This window comes from Euprymna scolopes, chromosome 9 (assembly GCF_053919585.1).
Source record: "Euprymna scolopes isolate OS-2025 chromosome 9, ASM5391958v1, whole genome shotgun sequence".
Lineage (NCBI taxonomy): Eukaryota > Metazoa > Mollusca > Cephalopoda > Sepiida > Sepiolidae > Euprymna > Euprymna scolopes.
Window position 1 is genome coordinate 19,034,164 of NC_136490.1, and position 10,000 is coordinate 19,044,163.

At 30.2% G+C, this 10,000-nt stretch overlaps 1 protein-coding gene across 4 annotated transcripts in view; it reads right to left on the bottom strand.

The window, feature by feature from the left end:
* The window catches only part of LOC145284457 (uncharacterized), a 416,749-nt gene that overhangs the window by 88,661 nt on the left and 318,088 nt on the right, over nucleotides 1-10,000 (bottom strand). The window contains exon 1 of one of the 4 annotated variants that reach the window (XM_080133282.1): nucleotides 9,205-10,000. This exon is cut by the window's right edge and continues 316 nt beyond it. The exons of the other annotated variants lie outside the window; for them this stretch is intronic. The gene's annotated coding sequence lies outside the window, so the exon portion shown is untranslated. The remainder of the gene's footprint in view (nucleotides 1-9,204) is intronic. 4 annotated transcript variants of the gene reach the window in all.

A 10,000-nucleotide genomic window follows, 5' to 3' on the forward strand; every position in this document is an offset into this window, starting at 1 on the left:
ATTATTATCATTATTATTATTATAATTATAATTATTATCATTATTATTATCATTATTATTATTATTATTATTATTATTATTAAACAACAGAAATTGGGCACATACGTGACCATTAAAATTCAATTTTATCAATTATCATTAATGCTAATTGGTTATTTAATGTACCCCCTTAAAAAATCAATATTTTTTTAAAAATAATTACTAATCTCAACTTGGATCTCTTGCAGTTTAGATAAACAAAAAACATGAAGAAAATACTGGGTCATATTTAGGGGTACACCGTCTGTAAGACTGTAATTTGATTGGCTATTGAAATTGACATAATTATTGTAAAAGAATTTTACAATTTGAAACAATATTAGAAAACAATATTTTTTATTCAATGATTTTTAGTGAATACAGAAATTTTTTATTCAATGATTTTTATTGAATACAGAAAAAAACAAATAAACATAATTAGAAATTATATTGTTCTCGGATACATAATAATATACAAGGAAATACCGGTCTCGATTTCCTTCTTCGCCACACAAATTCTTGCTGCGTTGATACTTGATCAACAATTTGTTCTAGGCCTCTTTGTGCATGTTGCATTTTCGATTTTTTGCTTATTAATGATTTAATGAGATTCTACTGAATTTTTCTAATTTTAAAATAAAGTAATTACTTTACTTAAATATGCGTTTTAAAACTTTTTAAAATTCTTTTACAATAATTACATTTTTTATAATAATAATAATGGCAAATGTGTATTTCAGCGGCGTCAATTATTTGACTGGCAAAAATTTATAAAAATTATTTATTTTATATAAAACACATTATTAGACCCTAAGGCTGAAATAAAACCTGAAAAAATTTAATTTTTATTATTTTTTTAACATTTTTTTTTATTAAACTAAATGTACAACAATCGAGGCCGCCATCTTGTTTTGAAAATTTGGCCTTTCTAAGGATTGCCAGATTGGCTTTTTTGAGGCCAAATTTGGACTTTTTTACGCTCTTATGTGGAACCATGATGCATACAAGAGCGTAAAAAGATCAAATTTGGCCTCAAAAAGGCCAATTTGACAATTCTCAAACAGTTTCTTTCCTAGCACATTCCATCTGTGAAACACATTACCACGGGATTGCTTTCCAGCGGATTACAACATGGTGGTTTTCAAATCCAATATCAAAAAATACTCGTTAAAAACCACACGGTGCTTATTCAGATTAGTAGTTGTGGCGGATATTAAAAGTAAACAAAATACAAAAAGTCTGTTTGATGTACGTACTCGTTACAGAACGAAATTGTCACATTCCAAAAATTACGTAAATTGATCAAGTAGTTTTTTTTTAAACTAAGAAAATAAAAATCTGCGATTTTTAGCTATTTTAATGCTAAACTGCATTAAACATAAGGCTTATTTTTTACCTCGACACTTCCTACTTTCTTATTTCATTGGATTTAATCATGGCCAAAGAAAACACTATGACTCGCTTAGTTGTAAAATTTGATTTGCTTGAATAAAAAAAAACTACTTGATCAAATTATATGACTTTTGGAATATGACATCTTCGTTCTGTGACTAGTATGTACATCATACAGACGTTTCTGTATTTTCTTTATTTTTAATTGCCGCCATAAGTGCCAATCTGAGTAATCAAATTTTGTTAATTCTATTTATCATTTTCAATCCTCTCATAATATTCGTCATCATTCAAGTGACACTCTATCCAACTAACTCTTATAACTGAATAACTTGTAGCCTTGATAAATAATGCGTTAACAAAAATAAAAAAATAAAAAACAGTATAGTCTCGTCGGCACTTTCATTAGGCGACAGACAATAAACTCATTCCTCCTACAGGAGAGAGTAATGCCTAGGAGATTAGGGTCTTTTCATATTTAAACTTTACTTTTAGTCAAACGTTACTTATTACTTTCGAATGCAAATATCGTTCTGCTAAAAGCACTACTAAAACCAAGTTTCTACCTCCTCTCTCTCTCCCCTTGAAGAGAAAATATTTTTAAGTAAGGCCTAAAAAAATAAACCGTCAGAATCCACAGGAGCGCTACTAAAAGCAGTAAATATAGTTATAAATCTGTATATAGTTATATATTGTATATTTATATTTAGATCAATGTTTTTTTTTTTTTTTTTAACTCAGCAGGGTTAAATTACATTTATTTGTAAGAGAAACACGTTAAAATAAGTTAAAACAAAAAATATTCTTGACCTTGTGTATGCTTTGAATAGCAGCAGTGGCTTTTAATATCGGACTTAAGACAGGGCGGCCATGAAATAGATAAGCAGACGAATTTTTGGAAACCGGAAGTCAGAAACCGGATGGACAATTTAGACGCCCAAGCAAGCAAGCAAGCTGGTCTGAATTTTATAATATATATATATATATATTAGCAAACAGTTAATAAAATATGTTAAAAAACACTTTGAAATGAGTTAAAAAAATATTTAATCTGAAAAGCAAACACTTGATAAATGGATAGTCCTTAATCTGCGGAGTTTCGAAGAAATACTTTCATATTATAAGCTCTATTTCCTATTTGGTTTTATCGAGCTTTTACATCTGGCTGAGATAATTTTATAAATATTAATTCTTTAATATTTATAATATACTTTAATTTTACCATCTTGGATCATTTTGGTAAATTTAATTGTAATTTTTATTATATATATAATATATTTATATATATATATATATATATATATATATATATATATATATATATATATATATATATATATATATATATATATACGTTTTCCTTAAAGCAAATATACGTTTATAATGTAGATATTTAATAAGGCTATCTTAAAATTGCAACGATTTATTAATCGAAAATGGATTTACACTTTCAGAGCATATGTAGCTTTATTAAGTATTTTAAAAATCACGGCAATATGCACTTAATTCACATTCACATTGTTTAAATTACAGCGTCTTACACGTGTTTCATTGAATGGCATAAACTAAACAAATCACCAGAAACTGTTCATTAGTTCATCAAAGAAGAAAATGTACAGTTTTCAAGAAAAAATAAAAACTAATGAAAAGTTTCTGGTGATTTGTTTAGTTTATGCCATTCAATGAAACACGTGTAAGACGCTGTAATTTAAACAATGTGAATGTGAATTAAGTGTATATTCCTGTGATTTTGAAATGTTTAATAAAGTTATATATATATGTGTGTGTGTGCTTCTCTCTCTCTCTCTCTCTCTCTCTCTCTCTCTCTCTCTCTCTATATATATATATATATATATATATATATATATATATATATATATTAAAAAGATGAGGAATAAAAGTTACCAGAACTTTATTAAATCAAGTGATTAAGGACGAAAATGAGAGAACAATGGAAAAAAGAACCTTTTTAAGCCATGGCATTTCGACGCTAAAAGCTTCTCATCAAAATAGGAGAATAACAAGCCATATAAGTAAACAAAAATCATTTTCGTTCGTATTAATCTGCTGATTTGATAAAGTCTTGTGTAACTTTCATTCCCCATCTTTTTTATTTGATTTATGAATTGCTCCTCTTAATCAGATAGAGCTTTTACTATCTTGATAAGTTTGATTTGTTTAAGAGAATATTTTTTAAAATTTATTTATTATATCCAAGCTTTGTGTGTGTGTGTGTGTGTGTGTGTGTGTGTGTGTGTGTGTGTGTGTGTGTTTGTTTCCAGGCGATATTGTTTTCTGGCTTACACGCCTGGCATTTTTAACAAGAGCCAACAATAAATAAATGAATGAATAAATAAATAAAAATAAAAGTTAAAAAAAAAAAAAATGCAACAAATAAATCTTAAAGGCAAGATATGTTACTCTTCTGCTTACCCGGATTTTTGAGCCATTATCACGAGTCATCGTGCAATGTTTATGGTCGTCACATTTTTTTTTTTCGTTATAATTGAACAGAGTAGACAGGTGGTTTCTTTTGAACCGAAAAACGATTTGAAACAAAAATTTACGATTTTTAACGATTTTCATATTAAAGCTGGTTTTGGTCTCGATAGTTCGAATTGAGTTATTTCTCTATTATTTATGCAACATGGCCGACTAAAATCCTACGTTTCACTTCGTAATAAAATTTGATTTTCTTAGTAAAAAAAAAAAAAGTACTTGATCAGTTTATGTGATTTTTGGAACATAATATCTTCTTCAGTGACGAGTACGTACATCAAAGATTTTTCTGCATTTTGTTTTTCTTAAATAAGTGTAATTCTAAATATGCACTGAAAAAAAAAATGATGTTCGTCACGGAACGAAAATATCATATTCCAAAATATCACGTACATTGCTTGATCAAGTAGTGTCTTTTTTTTCAACTAAGAAAATTAAATTTTATCATGTATCGAGAAATTATAACCTACCTAATGAATTTACGTGATTTTTGGAACCCGACATGGGTTTGTATTACTGTACACATAGATTCGAAAAAGTTGTAAAAAAACAAATAAAAACAAATAAATGTTATCAAAGGCAAGATAAGTTACTTTTCTACCTAACTGGATATATTTTTTGCGTTTTTATTCAATGTAACATGTTTATTCAGCTCGAAAAACACGCAGTGTTTACCGATGTATTGGAAAATTCAAAATGGCGGCCGACTGTCTCTTTAACACGGTAAGTTTGGGAAAAGGTGTTATAAATAATAAACTAGACGAAATACTATTAAAAAACAACCGAATATATGTCAACTTATGTCACGGTAACATATAATGAGCGAATTTCTAACAGTATTTTGTCTATTTTATTATTTATGATACCTTTTCCCAAACTTACCCTCTCCGAGAGAGAGTCGGCCGCCATTTTGAATTTTCCAATACATCGGTAAACACTGCATGTTTTTCGAGCTGAATAAACATGTTACACTGAATAAAAACATAAAAAATATATCCAGTTAGGTAGAAAAGTAACTTATCTTGCTTTTGATAACATTTATTTGTCATATATTTGTTTTTTGACAACTTTTTCGAATCTGTGTGTACAGTAATACAAACCCCATGACATTTTCGTTCCATGATGGATACGTACATCATAAAGATGTTCTAGTATGCTTCTTTTTTTTTTTTTTTAGGTTGAATTCTGGACTTGAATAAAAGATTTTGTGATTTTTTAAAAATCATAATCGTTTGATGATGCAGGAGAGGCAACTTATTGATGGCGGTGTGAATTCGGAATAGCAGCGTGTGAGAAAGAAAATTCAACAATCGCCGGGTTTTTTTTTTCCTATTAGAGTTGACAAGCTAATCCTAATAATCACATATAATTAGTTTGTGTAAGCCGCGATTATGATTATGTTACTGTTCTGCACTCCATAATCGAAAGGTTTTTTTTTTAGTTCTCTCCCACTGCAAGCACTTAGGGTGTTTATTAAGATAGAGTCGTCAGATCGATTTTTTTTCTCAAAATATATCGTTTTAAGCAAAAACAACAGTACTTACTTAATTGTTATGTCGAATGCTTGCTACACTTCACCTTTTCTGTCCTCGGTCAGCGGAGGAGAAATCCTTCATGACTGAGACATTTTTAATTTTTGTTCCTAGCCAGACTGCCCTACTTTAGGAAGCTGGATTTTCCCCATATTAAAAACCGACCTTGTATCTAACTCTGCCCTCGTAGTGAGGCAAGTAAATAGGAAAATAATAATATAGGTACCTCCAACGCGCACCACAGTTTTAACCCCCTCTGTATGTAACACGATGTAACTGTAATTTAATTTGATATTATCATCCTAACTTTTTTACCAATTAGAAGAAGAAGCTTCAAATAAACTGCTAATATTTTTTTTACAATTTTTTACAGCACACAAAAATAATAAAAATGCCAGACAAAAATCGTGTTTACATTATCGACGCTTTAAAACAACGTTCCTATGTAAAGACGTTTTTTAAGCCGACACAGTCGACACACCCATGTTTTAAAAATCTAGCAAAAATCAAATAATTGTCATATTTTACTGAAATTTTCGGAACGAATTTACATAATAGAAGTAGGCTTCGTTAAATCTATTAGAGGAAATATTTTTTAGGTGTTCTACCCCCCCCCCTATATTTCATGTTACGAAAACTAAACAAAATAAATGTAGTTCGATAAAAATTTCAACATTTTTTAAAGCTGAAAAGCTCAAATAATTAATACATATACATATATATATATATATATATATATATATATATATATATATATATATATATATATATATATATATATAATCTTGTTATTTTTTCACTTACCTTTAAGTTGTAAATAAAATTGGACATAAAATCAATATTGTGTTAAAGAAACACTTTTTCTTGATATGTTTTTCTAGGAACTATAATTGTTTGAATTACAACAACAAAAAACAGAATTCTAAAAAAATAATTATTTTTAAAAAGCTTTAAATGACATTAATTTCAAATATTACTCGATATGAAGTTTAAACAGATGTTTTTATATAACAGGGTTCCAATAATAAAAAGAATATATTCATATAATAGAGCATATAACTCTTAAGATAATAAAAATTGCAAAAGCAAAATCGACTTAAAAACAAACCGTTTGGATGTGATTATTTAAAATGACAGAGGGTGATAATCAAATTTTGCGCCTTTTTCTCACCAAAAGTATGGACGCTTGTGAGCAACATCATCTTTAGATACATGTATCAACATTGCAGGTTAAAATTAATTTTATCGTCTGTGTAGTTCGTTATTAAAAAAATCTGTTTTACAATAAGTAAGTCTTTTTATCCATTTTTTTTTACTGTACAGTTTATTTATTCATAAATTTCTGCATAAATGATCTTCCATAGAAATTGACCCAAACTATAGTAAACACACGAAATGATGACGTCACTAATTAATGTGTACAATGATGACGTTCTGCACAACAGGTTGGAGATGCCTATAATAATATATCCAAAAATTACGAAAATTAATCGTGTAGAACAACTGCTATTGTGTTTTAGTAAATAAAAAAAAGGCCCATTCCTATGATATTTAAAAAAGTCCGCCATTAAAGTGTCAAAAAGGGAGGTAAGTATGTTCCCTGTATTTGCAATCTTCTAGGTGTTTTACACCTAAGGAAAATGCAATTTCCCACAATTTTCCGTAAAAATTACTTTTAACTATAAATAATTTTCTACTCCATGAATTTTCGTACTTATTGGATATATTACTATTTTCGACATGACAAGTAAGTAGTATAGTTTTTACTTAAAACAGCATAATTAAAAAAAAATCGATTTGTTGACTATATCTTAACAAAGCGCCGAAGTTAAACACCAAGGTCGGAAAGTGGGATTGAGAAGTAACGCCCCCCCCCCCGAACCGCGGTGTTCCCCGGTAAGGGCGCCTCTTTCTCAAAGAGAGAAGGCTAAGCTTGGGAGGGTGGCTCCTTGAACTGCACAAATCTTACATCCCACCGCAATCAACAGGGATGCTCTAATCTCTAAAAAAAAAAAAAAAAAAAAAAAAAAATATTTGGATAAATGAATACGTTCCTATTTACTTGCCTCCCCATGAGGGCAGAGTTAGACACATGTTCGGTTTTTAATGTAGGGAAAATCCAGCTCCTCCAAAAAGTGCACTCTGAATAGGAACAAAAATAAAAATTACTTCAGTCATGAAGGATTTCTCATCCACTGACCGAGGACAGAAAAGGTGAAGTGCAACAGATACTGCATTTTGCATGTTCTCAGTACTTATTTAGTGTAAACACACACACACACACACACACACACACACACACACACACACACACACACACAGATGTAGTCTAATTTACAAAGTTCACTGTCTGTCTGTTTGTCTGTCTCCATATTTTCAAACTATCTCTTCCGAAACTAAAAGTCGCAATGATTGGATTTTTATGGATCCTTCTTTTAGCCGGTTAAAATAGTTTTTAAGGGGTGAACATTGAAAAAATCGTTATACATTTTATACATTCATTCTAGTTTATTTCTAATCAGCTCATATACGTGACATGTTGGCACAGTGGTAACGTCACCAGCTTTGATTGCTACAATTTTACTTTTGGTTTCGATTCTATCTGATAGCACCCAAATACTTTTTTTCTTTTACTTTTGAAATCACGACTCATGGACAAATTAAAATATATTTAAGCGTATTTTCGACCGGGCAAATCCCCTCCCCCTGCTAGTAATAAATAAACTTGATAAAGATACGAATAGTCTTTTGGCAAATAAATCTGTCAAGATAGTAAAAACCCTACACGGTTAAGTGGAGCAATTAATATAAGAAGTGAAAGACGGTCTAAAGATTTTTTTTTCTCTTCTGTGTTCCTTATTGATCTGATGAGTTAGTAATTTATTTATTTATTTTAAGTGAGACCAGATATAAAACAGAGGCTAAGGAGAATTCGATATTTTCCCCCCATAAACTGGCCCCCTTATATCAGATTTGAAAACAATGGTACCGATGTTTTTTGTAAAATCTTAAAACAAATATTATCCTCTTCTATTGAATTTTTCTTTACCGTCGAATACTTTGGTAGGGGTACTTTCCCACAAACATTATACGTTTTTTGGAGTTGTATTACTGTACACATAGATTCGAAAAAGTTGTCAAAAAACAAATATATAACAAATAAATATTATCAAAGGCAAGATAAGTTTCTTTTCTACCAAACTGGATACATTTTTTTGTTTGTTTTTATTCAATTTAACATGTTTATTCAGCTCGAAAAACATGCAGTGTTTACCGATGTATTGGAAAATTCAAAATGGCGCCCGCCACTCTCTTTAACATGGTAAGTTTGGGAAAAGGTGTTATAAATAATAAACTAGACAAAATACTATTAAAAAAACACCGAATATATGTCAACTTATGTCACGGTAACATATAATGAGCGAATTTCTAACAGTATTTTGTCTAGTTTATTATTTATAACATCTTTTCCTGAACTTACCGTGTTAAAGAGAGTGTCGGCCGCCATTTTGAATTTTCCAATACATCGGTAAACACTGTATGCTTTTCGAGCTGAATAAACATGTTACATTGAATAAAAACACGAAAAATATATCCAGTTAGGTAGAAAAGTAACTTATCTTGCCTTTGATAACATTTATTTGTTATATATTTGTTTTTTGACAACTTTTTGGAATCTATGTGTACAGTAATACAAACCCCGTTTTTTTTTTTTTTGATTCTTTCATTTTTTGACATAGAAAGCAATAAACTTGAAACTTACCTTATAATATATGGAGGTAAACCACAAAAATGTCGATTTTGTCTTCCATGTCTTTTGGAAGGAACAAATTAAAAATTGTCAGTCGGTGCGCCTTTTCTGTAGTAGCGGAAAATTATTACCGTTGTTGGCGTTACCGAATAATACAACATTTAAATAATATATATTAAAAATAAAAACGTAATGATTTTTGACAAGCATATGTCAACGTGTGTATCAATTATTCGTTAAGTGATTGAAAGGAAACACACAAGAATATACCATGAAAATAGAGAGAGACTAAACAAAACGTGATATTTTTTTCAACAGATGAATTGTCTGACGATGATAAGGTTTCGACAAATACCGCCTTCGTCTACACTGGTTAACTTGTTGTCGATCTGGAACGCGTGCACGCAGTTGCTCGCCTCGGTGATTATTCCATCCTTCGACTTCTAGGATTCTGTTCCAGTAGCAGTTTTTCTTTCAAGGGTTGAGGACCCTGCACTTTGATGTTTCCAGCTGTTATCCTCTCTCTCTCTCTCTCTCTCTCTCTCTCTCTCTCTCTCTCTCTCTCTCTCTCTCTCTCTCTCTCTCTCTCTCTCTCTCTCTCTCTCTAGCTTTCAATCTAACCCCCTCTCTCCCTTTCGCTTTCTTTATATCTCTTTTTTTCACTCACTCATTTGCTCAAAGCCGTATCGTCCGTTGATCAGTAACTTAACTAGCGAGCATCACAGATTCACCACTGTGAAAAAAAAAAAAAAAAAAAAGTCAAGCGTACCCCACCCGTTTCTCTTGACCCGCATAGATATTATCGACA